General features: G+C 39.2%; 16 non-coding genes across 16 annotated transcripts; all 16 read right to left on the reverse strand.

Annotated features, from left to right (window-relative positions):
• Positions 1-1,531: 1,531 nt before the first annotated feature.
• On the reverse strand, positions 1,532-1,603 carry trnat-cgu (transfer RNA threonine (anticodon CGU)). Its single transcript has one exon. It is a non-coding gene; the product is annotated as a tRNA-Thr (tRNA).
• Positions 1,604-2,645: 1,042 nt separating this feature from the next.
• On the reverse strand, positions 2,646-2,717 carry trnat-cgu (transfer RNA threonine (anticodon CGU)). Its single transcript has one exon. It is a non-coding gene; the product is annotated as a tRNA-Thr (tRNA).
• A 1,050-nt stretch (positions 2,718-3,767) lies between these two features.
• trnat-ugu (transfer RNA threonine (anticodon UGU)) lies at positions 3,768-3,839 on the reverse strand. Its single transcript has one exon. It is a non-coding gene; the product is annotated as a tRNA-Thr (tRNA).
• A 2,168-nt stretch (positions 3,840-6,007) lies between these two features.
• trnat-cgu (transfer RNA threonine (anticodon CGU)) lies at positions 6,008-6,079 on the reverse strand. Its single transcript has one exon. It is a non-coding gene; the product is annotated as a tRNA-Thr (tRNA).
• A 1,050-nt stretch (positions 6,080-7,129) lies between these two features.
• Positions 7,130-7,201, reverse strand: trnat-ugu (transfer RNA threonine (anticodon UGU)). The gene has a single exon. It is a non-coding gene; the product is annotated as a tRNA-Thr (tRNA).
• A 2,176-nt stretch (positions 7,202-9,377) lies between these two features.
• trnat-cgu (transfer RNA threonine (anticodon CGU)) lies at positions 9,378-9,449 on the reverse strand. Its single transcript has one exon. It is a non-coding gene; the product is annotated as a tRNA-Thr (tRNA).
• A 1,049-nt stretch (positions 9,450-10,498) lies between these two features.
• Positions 10,499-10,570, reverse strand: trnat-cgu (transfer RNA threonine (anticodon CGU)). Its single transcript has one exon. It is a non-coding gene; the product is annotated as a tRNA-Thr (tRNA).
• Positions 10,571-11,620: 1,050 nt separating this feature from the next.
• Positions 11,621-11,692, reverse strand: trnat-cgu (transfer RNA threonine (anticodon CGU)). The gene has a single exon. It is a non-coding gene; the product is annotated as a tRNA-Thr (tRNA).
• A 1,050-nt stretch (positions 11,693-12,742) lies between these two features.
• trnat-cgu (transfer RNA threonine (anticodon CGU)) lies at positions 12,743-12,814 on the reverse strand. The gene has a single exon. It is a non-coding gene; the product is annotated as a tRNA-Thr (tRNA).
• A 1,050-nt stretch (positions 12,815-13,864) lies between these two features.
• On the reverse strand, positions 13,865-13,936 carry trnat-cgu (transfer RNA threonine (anticodon CGU)). The gene has a single exon. It is a non-coding gene; the product is annotated as a tRNA-Thr (tRNA).
• Positions 13,937-14,986: 1,050 nt separating this feature from the next.
• trnat-cgu (transfer RNA threonine (anticodon CGU)) lies at positions 14,987-15,058 on the reverse strand. Its single transcript has one exon. It is a non-coding gene; the product is annotated as a tRNA-Thr (tRNA).
• A 1,050-nt stretch (positions 15,059-16,108) lies between these two features.
• Positions 16,109-16,180, reverse strand: trnat-cgu (transfer RNA threonine (anticodon CGU)). The gene has a single exon. It is a non-coding gene; the product is annotated as a tRNA-Thr (tRNA).
• A 1,050-nt stretch (positions 16,181-17,230) lies between these two features.
• On the reverse strand, positions 17,231-17,302 carry trnat-cgu (transfer RNA threonine (anticodon CGU)). Its single transcript has one exon. It is a non-coding gene; the product is annotated as a tRNA-Thr (tRNA).
• Positions 17,303-18,352: 1,050 nt separating this feature from the next.
• On the reverse strand, positions 18,353-18,424 carry trnat-cgu (transfer RNA threonine (anticodon CGU)). The gene has a single exon. It is a non-coding gene; the product is annotated as a tRNA-Thr (tRNA).
• Positions 18,425-19,474: 1,050 nt separating this feature from the next.
• On the reverse strand, positions 19,475-19,546 carry trnat-cgu (transfer RNA threonine (anticodon CGU)). Its single transcript has one exon. It is a non-coding gene; the product is annotated as a tRNA-Thr (tRNA).
• Positions 19,547-20,596: 1,050 nt separating this feature from the next.
• Positions 20,597-20,668, reverse strand: trnat-cgu (transfer RNA threonine (anticodon CGU)). The gene has a single exon. It is a non-coding gene; the product is annotated as a tRNA-Thr (tRNA).
• Positions 20,669-21,527: the final 859 nt, after the last annotated feature.

Genomic DNA, 21,527 nt, shown 5'->3' on the forward strand with positions numbered 1-21,527 from the left:
GTAGGTTTCAAAAGGAAACACTTCAAGTTCACCAGACAGAGGTATTTGGTTAATTGTTCTGAGTATACCAGCACACATTGCAAACATCCCATTGATCAAGGAGGATCACACCTCAACAGAATCTAGAAATGTGATTAATGTGGAAGCCTTTTGGAATTTCAGGATTAGCATGGGACAACTCGGTCAATATGTTTTACAAAGCTAGCTGGAAATTATGGACAGCAAAAACAATCAATAAAAAAGCTATGTTTGGGAAAAGTTCTGCTATAATTTTCTGTAAATTAGAGAAGCACTTCACTTCCATGTACAAGGTGAAGACATGCTTGTAATTATTACATTTTCAACAACATTGAAAAACTGACCTTTGAAAATTAAGAAAGAAGCACACAACATCAGTGAATTTTTCAACGCAACATCGAGGCTCGGTGGGGGTTGAATCCATGATCTTTGGTTTACGAGACCAACGCCTTACCACTTGGCCACCATGCCAAAGAGACACACGAGATTGAAAAATTGAATGACAAAAAACAACAATGATAAGTGAGGCATGATATGTCTGCTGCTCATATTACAAAACGCGAAAGACAAGAAGAGACAGGACTAGAAACTTCGAGAAACGAATAGGCACGGACAGCGGTCGAACCCACGATCTTTGGTCTACAAGACCAACGCCTTACCACTCGGCCACCCCAACACCGAAACTGCATAAAAATTAGTGAATGAATGAACTATCATTATTAAGTCAATATCTTTGCAGCTGCCCACCGTCCCATGGCCGAGCTGTACAAATCATTATGTGAATTAAACAGACCAGCAATCAAGAAAAGGGCACATTTTGTAAATTGATGTAAACGTCATCTGTCCATTGACCTCAAACTAAAATGATTAATTTGGATTCACATAATCTTTGTAAATTAAAGAAGCACACTCATCTACAAAAAAAACGGTTGATTCTGCGTGCGTTAGGATGGCATAATGCTCAACTTTCAATTGTTGATAAAATTGTCACTTTGGCCACATTTAGCTTGGTTAATTAAAAAGGGACCTTTTATCTGTCTGGGGTATGACTTGTTGGGGAGTAGTGGCACGTTCACAAGAGAGGTGGAAAGATTCTCTGGAATGACCTTAGATTTCAAAAGGAAACACTTCAAGTTCAGCAGACAGAGGTATTTGGTTAATTGTTCTGAGTATACCAGCACACATTGCAAACATCCCATTGATCAAGGAGGATCACACCTCAACAGAATCTAGAAATGTGATTAATGTGGAAGCCTTTTGGAAATTCAGGATTGGCATGGGACAACTCGGTCAATAATGTTTTACAAAGCTAGCTGGAAATTATGTACAGCAAAAACTATCAATAAAAAAGCTATGTTTGGGAAAACAGTTCTGCTATAATTGTCTGTAAATTAGAGAAGCATTTCAATTCCATGTGCACGGTGAAGGCATTCTTGTAATCATAACATTTTCACCAACATTGAAAAAGAATAAAGAAGCATGAAACATCAGTGAATTTTTCAACGCGACATCGAGGCACAGATGGGGGTTGAACCCATGAGCTTTGGTTTACGAGACCAACGCCTTACCGCTTGGCCACCATGCCAAAGAGACCCATGGCCTTTTAAAATTGAATGACAAAAAACTACAACGATAAGTGAGGCATGATATATTTGCTGCTCATATTACAAAACTCGAAAGACAAGAAGAGACAGGACTAGAAACTTCAAGAAACTAATGGACACGGACAGGGGTCAAACCCACGATCTTTGGTCTACAAGACCAACCCCTTACCACTCGGCCACCCCACCACCTGAATTGCATAAAAATGAGTGAATGAATGAACTATCATTATTAAGTCAATATCTTTGCAGCTGCCCACCGTCCCACGGCCGAGCTGTACAAATTATTATGTGAATTAAACAGACCAGCAATCAAGAAAAGGGCACTTTACGTAAATTGATATAAACGTCATCTGTCCATTGACCTCAAACTAAAATGATTAATTTGGATTCACATAATCTTTGTAAATTAAAGAAGCACACTCATCTACAAAAAAAACGGTTGATTCTGCGTGCGTTAGGATGGCATAATGCTCAACTTTCAATTGTTGATAAAATTGTCACTTTGGCCACATTTAGCTTGGTTAATTAAAAAGGGACCTTTTATCTGTCTGGGGTATGACTTGTTGGGGAGTAGTGGCACGTTCACAAGAGAGGTGGAAAGATTCTCTGGAATGACCTTAGATTTCAAAAGGAAACACTTCAAGTTCACCAGACAGAGGTATTTGGTTAATTGTTCTGAGTATACCAGCACACATTGCAAACATCCCATTGATCAAGGAGGATCACACCTCAACAGAATCTAGAAATGTGATTAATGTGGAAGCCTTTTGGAAATTCAGGATTGGCATGGGACAACTCGGTCAATAATGTTTTACAAAGCTAGCTGGAAATTATGTACAGCAAAAACTATCAATAAAAAAGCTATGTTTGGGAAAACAGTTCTGCTATAATTGTCTGTAAATTAGAGAAGCATTTCAATTCCATGTGCACGGTGAAGGCATTCTTGTAATCATAACATTTTCACCAACATTGAAAAAGAATAAAGAAGCATGAAACATCAGTGAATTTTTCAACGCGACATCGAGGCACAGATGGGGGTTGAACCCATGAGCTTTGGTTTACGAGACCAACGCCTTACCGCTTGGCCACCATGCCAAAGAGACCCATGGCCTTTTAAAATTGAATGACAAAAAACTACAACGATAAGTGAGGCATGATATATTTGCTGCTCATATTACAAAACTCGAAAGACAAGAAGAGACAGGACTAGAAACTTCAAGAAACTAATGGACACGGACAGGGGTCAAACCCACGATCTTTGGTCTACAAGACCAACCCCTTACCACTCGGCCACCCCACCACCTGAATTGCATAAAAATGAGTGAATGAATGAACTATCATTATTAAGTCAATATCTTTGCAGCTGCCCACCGTCCCACGGCCGAGCTGTACAAATTATTATGTGAATTAAACAGACCAGCAATCAAGAAAAGGGCACATTACGTAAATTGATATAAACGTCATCTGTCCATTGACCTCAAACTAAAATGATTAATTTGGATTCACATAATCTTTGTAAATTAAAGAAGCACACTCATCTACAAAAAAAACGGTTGATTCTGCGTGCGTTAGGATGGCATAATGCTCAACTTTCAATTGTTGATAAAATTGTCACTTTGGCCACATTTAGCTTGGTTAATTAAAAAGGGACCTTTTATCTGTCTGGGGTATGACTTGTTGGGGAGTAGTGGCACGTTCACAAGAGAGGTGGAAAGATTCTCTGGAATGACCTTAGATTTCAAAAGGAAACACTTCAAGTTCAGCAGACAGAGGTATTTGGTTAATTGTTCTGAGTATACCAGCACACATTACAAACATCCCATTGATCAAGGAGGATCACACCTCAACAAAATATAGAAATGTGATTAATGTGGAAGCCTTTTGGAAATTCAGGATTGGCATGGGACAACTCGGTCAATAATGTTTTACAAAGCTAGCTGGAAATTATGTACAGCAAAAACTATCAATAAAAAAGCTATGTTTGGGAAAACAGTTCTGCTATAATTTTCTGTAAATTAGAGAAGCACTTCACTTCCATGTACAAGGTGAAGACATAGTTGTAATTATTACATTTTCAACAACATTGAAAAACTGACCTTTGAAAATGAGGAAAGAAACATGATAGAATTCCGCAATGCAACATCGAGGCACGGATGGGGGTTGAACCCACGATCTTTGGTATACAAGACCAACGCCTTACCACTTGGCCACCATGCCAAAGAGACACATGAGATTGAAAAATTGAATGACAAAAAACTACAATGATAACTGAGGCATGATATGTCTGCTGCGCGGATTACAAAACGCGAAAGACAAGAAGAGACGGGACTAGAAACTTCGAGAAATGAATAGGCACGGACAGCGGTCGAACCCACGATCTTTGGTCTACAAGACCAACCCCTTACCACTCGGCCACCCCACCACCTGAACTGCATAAAAATGAGTGAATGAATGAACTATCATTATTAAGTCAATATCTTTGCAGCTGCCCACCGTCCCACGGCCAAGCTGTACAAATTACTATGTGAATTAAACAGACCAGCAATGAAGAAAAGGCCACATTACGTAAATTGATGTAAACGTCATCTGTCCATTGACCTCAAACTAAAATGATTAATTTGGATTCACATAATCTTTGTAAATTAAAGAAGCACATTCATCTACAAAAAGAACGGTTGATTCTGCGTGCGTTAGGATGGCATAATGCTCAACTTTCAATCGTTGATAAAATTGTCACTTTGGCCACAGTTAGCTTGGTTAATTAAAAAGGGTCCTTTTATCTGTCTGGGGTATGACTTGTTGGGGAGTAGTGGCATGTTCACAAGAGAGGTGGAAAGATTCTCTGGAATGACCGTAGGTTTCAAAAGGAAACACTTCAAGTTCACCAGACAGAGGTATTTGGTTAATTGTTCTGAGTATACCAGCACACATTGCAAACATCCCATTGATCACGGAGGATCACACCTCAACAGAATCTAGAAATGTGATTAATGTGGAAGCCTTTTGGAATTTCAGGATTAGCATGGGACAACTCGGTCAATATGTTTTACAAAGCTAGCTGGAAATTATGGACAGCAAAAACAATCAATAAAAAAGCTATGTTTGGGAAAAGTTCTGCTATAATTTTCTGTAAATTAGAGAAGCACTTCACTTCCATGTACAAGGTGAAGACATGCTTGTAATTATTACATTTTCAACAACATTGAAAAACTGACCTTTGAAAATTAAGAAAGAAGCACACAACATCAGTGAATTTTTCAACGCAACATCGAGGCTCGGTGGGGGTTGAATCCATGATCTTTGGTTTACGAGACCAACGCCTTACCACTTGGCCACCATGCCAAAGAGACACATGGCCTTTTAAAATTGAACGACAAAAAAACTACAATGATAAGTGAGGCATGATATATTTGCTGCTCATATTACAACACTCTAAAGACAAGAAGAGACAGGACTAGAAACTTCGAGAAACTAATAGGCACGGACAGGGGTCCAACCCACGGTCTTTGGTCTACAAGACCAACGCCTTACCACTCGGCCACCCCAACACCGAAACTGCATAAAAATTAGTGAATGAATGAACTATCATTATTAAGTCAATATCTTTGCAGCTGCCCACCGTCCCATGGCCGAGCTGTACAAATCATTATGTGAATTAAACAGACCAGCAATCAAGAAAAGGGCACATTATGTAAATTGATGTAAACGTCATCTGTCCATTGACCTCAAACTAAAATGATTAATTTGGATTCACATAATCTTTGTAAATTAAAGAAGCACACTCATCTACAAAAAAAACGGTTGATTCTGCGTGCGTTAGGATGGCATAATGCTCAACTTTCAATTGTTGATAAAATTGTCACTTTGGCCACATTTAGCTTGGTTAATTAAAAAGGGACCTTTTATCTGTCTGGGGTATGACTTGTTGGGGAGTAGTGGCACGTTCACAAGAGAGGTGGAAAGATTCTCTGGAATGACCTTAGATTTCAAAAGGAAACACTTCAAGTTCAGCAGACAGAGGTATTTGGTTAATTGTTCTGAGTATACCAGCACACATTGCAAACATCCCATTGATCAAGGAGGATCACACCTCAACAGAATCTAGAAATGTGATTAATGTGGAAGCCTTTTGGAAATTCAGGATTGGCATGGGACAACTCGGTCAATAATGTTTTACAAAGCTAGCTGGAAATTATGTACAGCAAAAACTATCAATAAAAAAGCTATGTTTGGGAAAACAGTTCTGCTATAATTGTCTGTAAATTAGAGAAGCATTTCAATTCCATGTGCACGGTGAAGGCATTCTTGTAATCATTACATTTTCACCAACATTGAAAAAGAATAAAGAAGCATGAAACATCAGTGAATTTTTCAACGCGACATCGAGGCACAGATGGGGGTTGAACCCATGAGCTTTGGTTTACGAGACCAACGCCTTACCGCTTGGCCACCATGCCAAAGAGAACCATGGCCTTTTAAAATTGAATGACAAAAAACTACAACGATAAGTGAGGCATGATATATTTGCTGCTCATATTACAAAACTCAAAAGACAAGAAGAGACAGGACTAGAAACTTCAAGAAACTAATGGACACGGACAGGGGTCAAACCCACGATCTTTGGTCTACAAGACCAACCCCTTACCACTCGGCCACCCCACCACCTGAATTGCATAAAAATGAGTGAATGAATGAACTATCATTATTAAGTCAATATCTTTGCAGCTGCCCACCGTCCCACGGCCGAGCTGTACAAATTATTATGTGAATTAAACAGACCAGCAATCAAGAAAAGGGCACATTACGTAAATTGATATAAACGTCATCTGTCCATTGACCTCAAACTAAAATGATTAATTTGGATTCACATAATCTTTGTAAATTAAAGAAGCACACTCATCTACAAAAAAAACGGTTGATTCTGCGTGCGTTAGGATGGCATAATGCTCAACTTTCAATTGTTGATAAAATTGTCACTTTGGCCACATTTAGCTTGGTTAATTAAAAAGGGACCTTTTATCTGTCTGGGGTATGACTTGTTGGGGAGTAGTGGCACGTTCACAAGAGAGGTGGAAAGATTCTCTGGAATGACCTTAGATTTCAAAAGGAAACACTTCAAGTTCAGCAGACAGAGGTATTTGGTTAATTGTTCTGAGTATACCAGCACACATTACAAACATCCCATTGATCAAGGAGGATCACACCTCAACAAAATATAGAAATGTGATTAATGTGGAAGCCTTTTGGAAATTCAGGATTGGCATGGGACAACTCGGTCAATAATGTTTTACAAAGCTAGCTGGAAATTATGTACAGCAAAAACTATCAATAAAAAAGCTATGTTTGGGAAAACAGTTCTGCTATAATTTTCTGTAAATTAGAGAAGCACTTCACTTCCATGTACAAGGTGAAGACATAGTTGTAATTATTACATTTTCAACAACATTGAAAAACTGACCTTTGAAAATGAGGAAAGAAACATGATAGAATTCCGCAATGCAACATCGAGGCACGGATGGGGGTTGAACCCACGATCTTTGGTATACAAGACCAACGCCTTACCACTTGGCCACCATGCCAAAGAGACACATGAGATTGAAAAATTGAATGACAAAAAACTACAATGATAACTGAGGCATGATATGTCTGCTGCGCGGATTACAAAACGCGAAAGACAAGAAGAGACGGGACTAGAAACTTCGAGAAATGAATAGGCACGGACAGCGGTCGAACCCACGATCTTTGGTCTACAAGACCAACCCCTTACCACTCGGCCACCCCACCACCTGAACTGCATAAAAATGAGTGAATGAATGAACTATCATTATTAAGTCAATATCTTTGCAGCTGCCCACCGTCCCACGGCCAAGCTGTACAAATTACTATGTGAATTAAACAGACCAGCAATGAAGAAAAGGCCACATTACGTAAATTGATGTAAACGTCATCTGTCCATTGACCTCAAACTAAAATGATTAATTTGGATTCACATAATCTTTGTAAATTAAAGAAGCACATTCATCTACAAAAAGAACGGTTGATTCTGCGTGCGTTAGGATGGCATAATGCTCAACTTTCAATCGTTGATAAAATTGTCACTTTGGCCACAGTTAGCTTGGTTAATTAAAAAGGGTCCTTTTATCTGTCTGGGGTATGACTTGTTGGGGAGTAGTGGCATGTTCACAAGAGAGGTGGAAAGATTCTCTGGAATGACCGTAGGTTTCAAAAGGAAACACTTCAAGTTCACCAGACAGAGGTATTTGGTTAATTGTTCTGAGTATACCAGCACACATTGCAAACATCCCATTGATCACGGAGGATCACACCTCAACAGAATCTAGAAATGTGATTAATGTGGAAGCCTTTTGGAATTTCAGGATTAGCATGGGACAACTCGGTCAATATGTTTTACAAAGCTAGCTGGAAATTATGGACAGCAAAAACAATCAATAAAAAAGCTATGTTTGGGAAAAGTTCTGCTATAATTTTCTGTAAATTAGAGAAGCACTTCACTTCCATGTACAAGGTGAAGACATGCTTGTAATTATTACATTTTCAACAACATTGAAAAACTGACCTTTGAAAATTAAGAAAGAAGCACACAACATCAGTGAATTTTTCAACGCAACATCGAGGCTCGGTGGGGGTTGAATCCATGATCTTTGGTTTACGAGACCAACGCCTTACCACTTGGCCACCATGCCAAAGAGACACATGGCCTTTTAAAATTGAATGACAAAAAAACTACAATGATAAGTGAGGCATGATATATTTGCTGCTCATATTACAACACTCTAAAGACAAGAAGAGACAGGACTAGAAACTTCGAGAAACTAATAGGCACGGACAGGGGTCCAACCCACGGTCTTTGGTCTACAAGACCAACCCCTTACCACTCGGCCACCCCAACACCGAAACTGCATAAAAATTAGTGAATGAATGAACTATCATTATTAAGTCAATATCTTTGCAGCTGCCCACCGTCCCATGGCCGAGCTGTACAAATCATTATGTGAATTAAACAGACCAGCAATCAAGAAAAGGGCACATTATGTAAATTGATGTAAACGTCATCTGTCCATTGACCTCAAACTAAAATGATTAATTTGGATTCACATAATCTTTGTAAATTAAAGAAGCACACTCATCTACAAAAAGAATGGTTGATTCTGCGTGCGTTAGGATGGCATAATGCTCAACTTTCAATTGTTGATAAAATTGTCACTTTGGCCACAGTTAGCTTGGTTAATTAAAAAGGGTCCTTTTATCTGTCTGGGGTATGACTTGTTGGGGAGTAGTGGCATGTTCACAAGAGAGGTGGGAAGATTCTCTGGAATGACCTTAGGTTTCAAAAGGAAACACTTCAAGTTCACCAGACAGAGGTATTTGGTTAATTGTTCTGAGTATACCAGCACACATTGCAAACATCCCATTGATCAAGGAGGATCACACCTCAACAGAATCTAGAAATGTGATTAATGTGGAAGCCTTTTGGAAATTCAGGATTAGCATGGGACAACTCGGTCAATAATGTTTTACAAAGGTAGCTGGAAATTATGTACAGCAAAAACAATCAATAAAAAAGCTATGTTTGGGAAAACAGTTCTGCTATAATTTTCTGTAAATTAGAGAAGCACTTCACTTCCATGTACAAGGTGAAGACATGCTTGTAATTATTACATTTTCAACAACATTGAAAAACTGACCTTTGAAAATGAGGAAAGAAAGATGATAGAATTCCGCAATCCAACATTGAGGGACGGATGGGGGTTGAACCCATGACCTTTGGTTTACGAGACCAACGCCTTACCACTTGGCCACCATGCCAAAGAGACACACGAGATTGAAAAATTGAATGACAAAAAACAACAATGATAAGTGAGGCATGATATGTCTGCTGCTCATATTACAAAACGCGAAAGACAAGAAGAGACAGGACTAGAAACTTCGAGAAACGAATAGGCACGGACAGCGGTCGAACCCACGATCTTTGGTCTACAAGACCAACCCCTTACCACTCGGCCACCCCACCACCTGAACTGCATAAAATGAGTGAATGAATGAACTATCATTATTAAGTCAATATCTTTGCAGCTGCCCACCGTCCCACGGCCGAGCTGTACAAATTATTATGTGAATTAAACAGACCAGCAATCAAGAAAAGGGCACATTACGTAAATTGATGTAAATGTTATCTGTCCATTGACCTCAAACTAAAATGATTAATTTGGATTCACATAATCTTTGTCAATTAAAGAAGCACATTCATCTACAAAAAGAATGGTTGATTCTGCGTGCGTTAGGATGGCATAATGCTCAACTTTCAATCGTTGATAAAATTGTCACTTTGGCCACAGTTAGCTTGGTTAATTAAAAAGGGTCCTTTTATCTGTCTGGGGTATGACTTGTTGGGGAGTAGTGGCATGTTCACAAGAGAGGTGGAAAGATTCTCTGGAATGACCTTAGGTTTCAAAAGGAAACACTTCAAGTTCACCAGACAGAGGTATTTGGTTAATTGTTCTGAGTATACCAGCACACATTGCAAACATCCCATTGATCAAGGAGGATCACACCTCAACAGAATCTAGAAATGTGATTAATGTGGAAGCCTTTTGGAAATTCAGGATTAGCATGGGACAACTCGGTCAATAATGTTTTACAAAGGTAGCTGGAAATTATGTACAGCAAAAACAATCAATAAAAAAGCTATGTTTGGGAAAACAGTTCTGCTATAATTTTCTGTAAATTAGAGAAGCACTTCACTTCCATGTACAAGGTGAAGACATGCTTGTAATTATTACATTTTCAACAACATTGAAAAACTGACCTTTGAAAATGAGGAAAGAAACATGATAGAATTCCGCAATCCAACATCGAGGCACGGATGGGGGTTGAACCCACGATCTTTGGTTTACGAGACCAACGCCTTACCACTTGGCCACCATGCCAAAGAGACACAAGAGATTGAAAAATTGAATGACAAAAAACAACAATGATAAGTGAGGCATGATATGTCTGCTGCTCATATTACAAAACGCGAAAGACAAGAAGAGACAGGACTAGAAACTTCGAGAAACGAATAGGCACGGACAGCGGTCGAACCCACGATCTTTGGTCTACAAGACCAACCCCTTACCACTCGGCCACCCCACCACCTGAACTGCATAAAAATGAGTGAATGAATGAACTATCATTATTAAGTCAATATCTTTGTAGCTGCCCACCGTCCCACGGCCGAGCTGTACAAATTATTATGTGAATTAAACAGACCAGCAATCAAGAAAAGGGCACATTACGTAAATTGATGTAAATGTTATCTGTCCATTGACCTCAAACTAAAATGATTAATTTGGATTCACATAATCTTTGTCAATTAAAGAAGCACATTCATCTACAAAAAGAATGGTTGATTCTGCGTGCGTTAGGATGGCATAATGCTCAACTTTCAATCGTTGATAAAATTGTCACTTTGGCCACAGTTAGCTTGGTTAATTAAAAAGGGTCCTTTTATCTGTCTGGGGTATGACTTGTTGGGGAGTAGTGGCATGTTCACAAGAGAGGTGGAAAGATTCTCTGGAATGACCTTAGGTTTCAAAATGAAACACTTCAAGTTCACCAGACAGAGGTATTTGGTTAATTGTTCTGAGTATACCAGCACACATTGCAAACATCCCATTGATCAAGGAGGATCACACCTCAACAGAATCTAGAAATGTGATTAATGTGGAAGCCTTTTGGAAATTCAGGATTAGCATGGGACAACTCGGTCAATAATGTTTTACAAAGGTAGCTGGAAATTATGTACAGCAAAAACAATCAATAAAAAAGCTATGTTTGGGAAAACAGTTCTGCTATAATTTTCTGTAAATTAGAGAAGCACTTCACTTCCATGTACAAGGTGAAGACATGCTTGTAATTATTACATTTTCAACAACATTGAAAAACTGACCTTTGAAAATGAGGAAAGAAACATGATAGAATTCCGCAATCCAACATCGAGGCACGGATGGGGGTTGAACCCACGATCTTTGGTTTACGAGACCAACGCCTTACCACTTGGCCACCATGCCAAAGAGACACAAGAGATTGAAAAATTGAATGACAAAAAACAACAATGATAAGTGAGGCATGATATGTCTGCTGCTCATATTACAAAACGCGAAAGACAAGAAGAGACAGGACTAGAAACTTCGAGAAACGAATAGGCACGGACAGCGGTCGAACCCACGATCTTTGGTCTACAAGACCAACCCCTTACCACTCGGCCACCCCACCACCTGAACTGCATAAAAATGAGTGAATGAATGAACTATCATTATTAAGTCAATATCTTTGCAGCTGCCCACCGTCCCACGGCCGAGCTGTACAAATTATTATGTGAATTAAACAGACCAGCAATCAAGAAAAGGGCACATTACGTAAATTGATGTAAATGTTATCTGTCCGTTGACCTCAAACTAAAATGATTAATTTGGATTCACATAATCTTTGTCAATTAAAGAAGCACATTCATCTACAAAAAGAATGGTTGATTCTGCGTGCGTTAGGATGGCATAATGCTCAACTTTCAATCGTTGATAAAATTGTCACTTTGGCCACAGTTAGCTTGGTTAATTAAAAAGGGTCCTTTTATCTGTCTGGGGTATGACTTGTTGGGGAGTAGTGGCATGTTCACAAGAGAGGTGGAAAGATTCTCTGGAATGACCTTAGGTTTCAAAAGGAAACACTTCAAGTTCACCAGACAGAGGTATTTGGTTAATTGTTCTGAGTATACCAGCACACATTGCAAACATCCCATTGATCAAGGAGGATCACACCTCAACAGAATCTAGAAATGTGATTAATGTGGAAGCCTTTTGGAAATTCAGGATTAGCATGGGACAACTCGGTCAATAATGTTTTACAAAGGTAGCTGGAAATTATGTACAGCAAAAACAATCAATAAAAAAGCTATGTTTGGGAAAACAGTTCTGCTATAATTTTCTGTAAATTAGAGAAGCACTTCACTTCCATGTACAAGGTGAAGACATGCTTGTAATTATTACATTTTCAACAACATTGAAAAACTGACCTTTGAAAATGAGGAAAGAAACATGATAGAATTCCGCAATCCAACATCGAGGCACGGATGGGGGTTGAACCCATGACCTTTGGTTTACGAGACCAACGCCTTACCACTTGGCCACCATGCCAAAGAGACACAAGAGATTGAAAAATTGAATGACAAAAAACAACAATGATAAGTGAGGCATGATATGTCTGCTGCTCATATTACAAAACGCGAAAGACAAGAAGAGACAGGACTAGAAACTTCGAGAAACGAATAGGCACGGACAGCGGTCGAACCCACGATCTTTGGTCTACAAGACCAACCCCTTACCACTCGGCCACCCCACCACCTGAACTGCATAAAAATGAGTGAATGAATGAACTATCATTATTAAGTCAATATCTTTGCAGCTGCCCACCTTCCCACGGCCGAGCTGTACAAATTATTATGTGAATTAAACAGACCAGCAATCAAGAAAAGGGCACATTACGTAAATTGATGTAAACGTTATCTGTCCATTGACCTCAAACTAAAATGATTAATTTGGATTCACATAATCTTTGTCAATTAAAGAAGCACATTCATCTACAAAAAGAATGGTTGATTCTGCGTGCGTTAGGATGGCATAATGCTCAACTTTCAATCGTTGATAAAATTGTCACTTTGGCCACAGTTAGCTTGGTTAATTAAAAAGGGTCCTTTTATCTGTCTGGGGTATGACTTGTTGGGGAGTAGTGGCATGTTCACAAGAGAGGTGGAAAGATTCTCTGGAATGACCTTAGGTTTCAAAAGGAAACACTTCAAGTTCACCAGACAGAGGTATTTGGTTAATTGTTCTGAGTATACCAGCACACATTGCAAACATCCCATTGATCAAGGAGGATCACACCTCAACAGAATCTAGAAATGTGATTAATGTGGAAGCCTTTTGGAAATTCAGGATTAGCATGGGACAACTCGGTCAATAATGTTTTACAAAGGTAGCTGGAAATTATGTACAGCAAAAACAATCAATAAAAAAGCTATGTTTGGGAAAACAGTTCTGCTATAATTTTCTGTAAATTAGAGAAGCACTTCACTTCCATGTACAAGGTGAAGACATGCTTGTAATTATTACATTTTCAACAACATTGAAAAACTGACCTTTGAAAATGAGGAAAGAAACATGATAGAATTCCGCAATCCAACATCGAGGCACGGATGGGGGTTGAACCCACGATCTTTGGTTTACGAGACCAACGCCTTACCACTTGGCCACCATGCCAAAGAGACACATGAGATTGAAAAATTGAATGACAAAAAACAACAATGATAAGTGAGGCATGATATGTCTGCTGCGCGGATTACAAAACGCGAAAGACAAGAAGAGACAGGACTAGAAACTTCGAGAAATGAATAGGCACGGACAGCGGTCGAACCCACGATCTTTGGTCTACAAGACCAACCCCTTACCACTCGGCCACCCCACCACCTGAACTGCATAAAAATGAGTGAATGAATGAACTATCATTATTGAGTCAATATCTTTGCAGCTGCCCACCGTCCCACGGCCAAGCTGTACAAATTACTATGTGAATTAAACAGACCAGCAATGAAGAAAAGGCCACATTACGTAAATTGATGTAAACGTTATCTGTCCATTGACCTCAAACTAAAATGATTAATTTGGATTCACATAATCTTTGTCAATTAAAGAAGCACATTCATCTACAAAAAGAATGGTTGATTCTGCGTGCGTTAGGATGGCATAATGCTCAACTTTCAATCGTTGATAAAATTGTCACTTTGGCCACAGTTAGCTTGGTTAATTAAAAAGGGTCCTTTTATCTGTCTGGGGTATGACTTGTTGGGGAGTAGTGGCATGTTCACAAGAGAGGTGGAAAGATTCTCTGGAATGACCGTAGGTTTCAAAAGGAAACACTTCAAGTTCACCAGACAGAGGTATTTGGTTAATTGTTCTGAGTATACCAGCACACATTGCAAACATCCCATTGATCAAGGAGGATCACACCTCAACAGAATCTAGAAATGTGATTAATGTGGAAGCCTTTTGGAAATTCAGGATTAGCATGGGACAACTCGGTCAATAATGTTTTACAAAGGTAGCTGGAAATTATGTACAGCAAAAACAATCAATAAAAAAGCTATGTTTGGGAAAACAGTTCTGCTATAATTTTCTGTAAATTAGAGAAGCACTTCACTTCCATGTACAAGGTGAAGACATGCTTGTAATTATTACATTTTCAACAACATTGAAAAACTGACCTTTGAAAATGAGGAAAGAAACATGATAGAATTCCGCAATCCAACATCGAGGCACGGATGGGGGTTGAACCCATGACCTTTGGTTTACGAGACCAACGCCTTACCACTTGGCCACCATGCCAAAGAGACACACGAGATTAAAAAATTGAATGATAAAAAACTACAATGATAAGTGAGGCATGATATGTCTGCTGCGCGGATTACAAAACGCGAAAGACAAGAAGAGACAGGACTAGAAACTTCGAGAAACGAATAGGCACGGACAGCGGTCGAACCCACGATCTTTGGTCTACAAGACCAACCCCTTACCACTCGGCCACCCCACCACCTGAACTGCATAAAAATGAGTGAATGAATGAACTATCATTATTAAGTCAATATCTTTGCAGCTGCCCACCTTCCCACGGCCGAGCTGTACAAATTATTATGTGAATTAAACAGACCAGCAATCAAGAAAAGGGCACATTACGTAAATTGATGTAAACGTTATCTGTCCATTGACCTCAAACTAAAATGATTAATTTGGATTCACATAATCTTTGTCAATTAAAGAAGCACATTCATCTACAAAAAGAATGGTTGATTCTGCGTGCGTTAGGATGGCATAATGCTCAACTTTCAATCGTTGATAAAATTGTCACTTTGGCCACAGTTAGCTTGGTTAATTAAAAAGGGTCCTTTTATCTGTCTGGGGTATGACTTGTTGGGGAGTAGTGGCATGTTCACAAGAGAGGTGGAAAGATTCTCTGGAATGACCTTAGGTTTCAAAAGGAAACACTTCAAGTTCACCAGACAGAGGTATTTGGTTAATTGTTCTGAGTATACCAGCACACATTGCAAACATCCCATTGATCAAGGAGGATCACACCTCAACAGAATCTAGAAATGTGATTAATGTGGAAGCCTTTTGGAAATTCAGGATTAGCATGGGACAACTCGGTCAATAATGTTTTACAAAGGTAGCTGGAAATTATGTACAGCAAAAACAATCAATAAAAAAGCTATGTTTGGGAAAACAGTTCTGCTATAATTTTCTGTAAATTAGAGAAGCACTTCACTTCCATGTACAAGGTGAAGACATGCTTGTAATTATTACATTTTCAACAACATTGAAAAACTGACCTTTGAAAATGAGGAAAGAAACATGATAGAATTCCGCAATCCAACATCGAGGCACGGATGGGGGTTGAACCCACGATCTTTGGTTTACGAGACCAACGCCTTACCACTTGGCCACCATGCCAAAGAGACACATGAGATTGAAAAATTGAATGACAAAAAACAACAATGATAAGTGAGGCATGATATGTCTGCTGCGCGGATTACAAAACGCGAAAGACAAGAAGAGACAGGACTAGAAACTTCGAGAAATGAATAGGCACGGACAGCGGTCGAACCCACGATCTTTGGTCTACAAGACCAACCCCTTACCACTCGGCCACCCCACCACCTGAACTGCATAAAAATGAGTGAATGAATGAACTATCATTATTGAGTCAATATCTTTGCAGCTGCCCACCGTCCCACGGCCAAGCTGTACAAATTACTATGTGAATTAAACAGACCAGCAATGAAGAAAAGGCCACATTATGTAAATTGATGTAAACGTTATCTGTCCATTGACCTCAAACTAAAATGATTAATTTGGATTCACATAATCTTTGTCAATTAAAGAAGCACATTCATCTACAAAAAGAATGGTTGATTCTGCGTGCGTTAGGATGGCATAATGCTCAACTTTCAATCGTTGATAAAATTGTCACTTTGGCCACAGTTAGCTTGGTTAATTAAAAAGGGTCCTTTTATCTGTCTGGGGTATGACTTGTTGGGGAGTAGTGGCATGTTCACAAGAGAGGTGGAAAGATTCTCTGGAATGACCGTAGGTTTCAAAAGGAAACACTTCAAGTTCACCAGACAGAGGTATTTGGTTAATTGTTCTGAGTATACCAGCACACATTGCAAACATCCCATTGATCAAGGAGGATCACACCTCAACAGAATCTAGAAATGTGATTAATGTGGAAGCCTTTTGGAAATTCAGGATTAGCATGGGACAACTCGGTCAATAATGTTTTACAAAGGTAGCTGGAAATTATGTACAGCAAAAACAATCAATAAAAAAGCTATGTTTGGGAAAACAGTTCTGCTATAATTTTCTGTAAATTAGAGAAGCACTTCACTTCCATGTACAAGGTGAAGACATGCTTGTAATTATTACATTTTCAACAACATTGAAAAACTGACCTTTGAAAATGAGGAAAGAAACATGATAGAATTCCGCAATCCAACATCGAGGCACGGATGGGGGTTGAACCCATGACCTTTGGTTTACGAGACCAACGCCTTACCACTTGGCCACCATGCCAAAGAGACACACGAGATTAAAAAATTGAATGATAAAAAACTACAATGATAAGTGAGGCATGATATGTCTGCTGCGCGGATTACAAAACGCGAAAGACAAGAAGAGACAGGACTAGAAACTTCGAGAAACGAATAGGCACGGACAGCGGTCGAACCCACGATCTTTGGTCTACAAGACCAACCCCTTACCACTCGGCCACCCCACCACCTGAACTGCATAAAAATGAGTGAATGAATGAACTATCATTATTAAGTCAATATCTTTGCAGCTGCCCACCTTCCCACGGCCGAGCTGTACAAATTATTATGTGAATTAAACAGACCAGCAATCAAGAAAAGGGCACATTACGTAAATTGATGTAAACGTTATCTGTCCATTGACCTCAAACTAAAATGATTAATTTGGATTCACATAATCTTTGTCAATTAAAGAAGCACATTCATCTACAAAAAGAATGGTTGATTCTGCGTGCGTTAGGATGGCATAATGCTCAACTTTCAATCGTTGATAAAATTGTCACTTTGGCCACAGTTAGCTTGGTTAATTAAAAAGGGTCCTTTTATCTGTCTGGGGTATGACTTGTTGGGGAGTAGTGGCATGTTCACAAGAGAGGTGGAAAGATTCTCTGGAATGACCTTAGGTTTCAAAAGGAAACACTTCAAGTTCACCAGACAGAGGTATTTGGTTAATTGTTCTGAGTATACCAGCACACATTGCAAACATCCCATTGATCAAGGAGGATCACACCTCAACAGAATCTAGAAATGTGATTAATGTGGAAGCCTTTTGGAAATTCAGGATTAGCATGGGACAACTCGGTCAATAATGTTTTACAAAGGTAGCTGGAAATTATGTACAGCAAAAACAATCAATAAAAAAGCTATGTTTGGGAAAACAGTTCTGCTATAATTTTCTGTAAATTAGAGAAGCACTTCACTTCCATGTACAAGGTGAAGACATGCTTGTAATTATTACATTTTCAACAACATTGAAAAACTGACCTTTGAAAATGAGGAAAGAAACATGATAGAATTCCGCAATCCAACATCGAGGCACGGATGGGGGTTGAACCCACGATCTTTGGTTTACGAGACCAACGCCTTACCACTTGGCCACCATGCCAAAGAGACACATGAGATTGAAAAATTGAATGACAAAAAACAACAATGATAAGTGAGGCATGATATGTCTGCTGCGCGGATTACAAAACGCGAAAGACAAGAAGAGACAGGACTAGAAACTTCGAGAAATGAATAGGCACGGACAGCGGTCGAACCCACGATCTTTGGTCTACAAGACCAACCCCTTACCACTCGGCCACCCCACCACCTGAACTGCATAAAAATGAGTGAATGAATGAACTATCATTATTGAGTCAATATCTTTGCAGCTGCCCACCGTCCCACGGCCAAGCTGTACAAATTACTATGTGAATTAAACAGACCAGCAATGAAGAAAAGGCCACATTACGTAAATTGATGTAAACGTTATCTGTCCATTGACCTCAAACTAAAATGATTAATTTGGATTCACATAATCTTTGTCAATTAAAGAAGCACATTCATCTACAAAAAGAATGGTTGATTCTGCGTGCGTTAGGATGGCATAATGCTCAACTTTCAATCGTTGATAAAATTGTCACTTTGGCCACAGTTAGCTTGGTTAATTAAAAAGGGTCCTTTTATCTGTCTGGGGTATGACTTGTTGGGGAGTAGTGGCATGTTCACAAGAGAGGTGGAAAGATTCTCTGGAATGACCGTAGGTTTCAAAAGGAAACACTTCAAGTTCACCAGACAGAGGTATTTGGTTAATTGTTCTGAGTATACCAGCACACATTGCAAACATCCCATTGATCAAGGAGGATCACACCTCAACAGAATCTAGAAATGTGATTAATGTGGAAGCCTTTTGGAAATTCAGGATTAGCATGGGACAACTCGGTCAATAATGTTTTACAAAGGTAGCTGGAAATTATGTACAGCAAAAACAATCAATAAAAAAGCTATGTTTGGGAAAACAGTTCTGCTATAATTTTCTGTAAATTAGAGAAGCACTTCACTTCCATGTACAAGGTGAAGACATGCTTGTAATTATTACATTTTCAACAACATTGAAAAACTGACCTTTGAAAATGAGGAAAGAAACATGATAGAATTCCGCAATCCAACATCGAGGCACGGATGGGGGTTGAACCCATGACCTTTGGTTTACGAGACCAACGCCTTACCACTTGGCCACCATGCCAAAGAGACACACGAGATTAAAAAATTGAATGATAAAAAACTACAATGATAAGTGAGGCATGATATGTCTGCTGCGCGGATTACAAAACGCGAAAGACAAGAAGAGACAGGACTAGAAACTTCGAGAAACGAATAGGCACGGACAGCGGTCGAACCCACGATCTTTGGTCTACAAGACCAACCCCTTACCACTCGGCCACCCCACCACCTGAACTGCATAAAAATGAGTGAATGAATGAACTATCATTATTAAGTCAATATCTTTGCAGCTGCCCACCTTCCCACGGCCGAGCTGTACAAATTATTATGTGAATTAAACAGACCAGCAATCAAGAAAAGGGCACATTACGTAAATTGATGTAAACGTTATCTGTCCATTGACCTCAAACTAAAATGATTAATTTGGATTCACATAATCTTTGTCAATTAAAGAAGCACATTCATCTACAAAAAGAATGGTTGATTCTGCGTGCGTTAGGATGGCATAATGCTCAACTTTCAATCGTTGATAAAATTGTCACTTTGGCCACAGTTAGCTTGGTTAATTAAAAAGGGTCCTTTTATCTGTCTGGGGTATGACTTGTTGGGGAGTAGTGGCATGTTCACAAGAGAGGTGGAAAGATTCTCTGGAATGACCTTAGGTTTCAAAAGGAAACACTTCAAGTTCACCAGACAGAGGTATTTGGTTAATTGTTCTGAGTATACCAGCACACATTGCAAACATCCCATTGATCAAGGAGGATCACACCTCAACAGAATCTAGAAATGTGATTAATGTGGAAGCCTTTTGGAAATTCAGGATTAGCATGGGACAACTCGGTCAATAATGTTTTACAAAGGTAGCTGGAAATTATGTACAGCAAAAACAATCAATAAAAAAGCTATGTTTGGGAAAACAGTTCTGCTATAATTTTCTGTAAATTAGAGAAGCACTTCACTTCCATGTACAAGGTGAAGACATGCTTGTAATTATTACATTTTCAACAACATTGAAAAACTGACCTTTGAAAATGAGGAAAGAAACATGATAGAATTCCGCAATCCAACATCGAGGCACGGATGGGGGTTGAACCCACGATCTTTGGTTTACGAGACCAACGCCTTACCACTTGGCCACCATGCCAAAGAGACACATGAGATTGAAAAATTGAATGACAAAAAACAACAATGATAAGTGAGGCATGATATGTCTGCTGCGCGGATTACAAAACGCGAAAGACAAGAAGAGACAGGACTAGAAACTTCGAGAAATGAATAGGCACGGACAGCGGTCGAACCCACGATCTTTGGTCTACAAGACCAACCCCTTACCACTCGGCCACCCCACCACCTGAACTGCATAAAAATGAGTGAATGAATGAACTATCATTATTGAGTCAATATCTTTGCAGCTGCCCACCGTCCCACGGCCAAGCTGTACAAATTACTATGTGAATTAAACAGACCAGCAATGAAGAAAAGGCCACATTACGTAAATTGATGTAAACGTTATCTGTCCATTGACCTCAAACTAAAATGATTAATTTGGATTCACATAATCTTTGTCAATTAAAGAAGCACATTCATCTACAAAAAGAATGGTTGATTCTGCGTGCGTTAGGATGGCATAATGCTCAACTTTCAATCGTTGATAAAATTGTCACTTTGGCCACAGTTAGCTTGGTTAATTAAAAAGGGTCCTTTTATCTGTCTGGGGTATGACTTGTTGGGGAGTAGTGGCATGTTCACAAGAGAGGTGGAAAGATTCTCTGGAATGACCGTAGGTTTCAAAAGGAAACACTTCAAGTTCACCAGACAGAGGTATTTGGTTAATTGTTCTGAGTATACCAGCACACATTGCAAACATCCCATTGATCAAGGAGGATCACACCTCAACAGAATCTAGAAATGTGATTAATGTGGAAGCCTTTTGGAAATTCAGGATTAGCATGGGACAACTCGGTCAATAATGTTTTACAAAGGTAGCTGGAAATTATGTACAG

Source organism: Conger conger, chromosome 5 (genome assembly GCF_963514075.1).
Source record: "Conger conger chromosome 5, fConCon1.1, whole genome shotgun sequence".
Classification (NCBI taxonomy): Eukaryota; Metazoa; Chordata; class Actinopteri; order Anguilliformes; family Congridae; genus Conger; species Conger conger.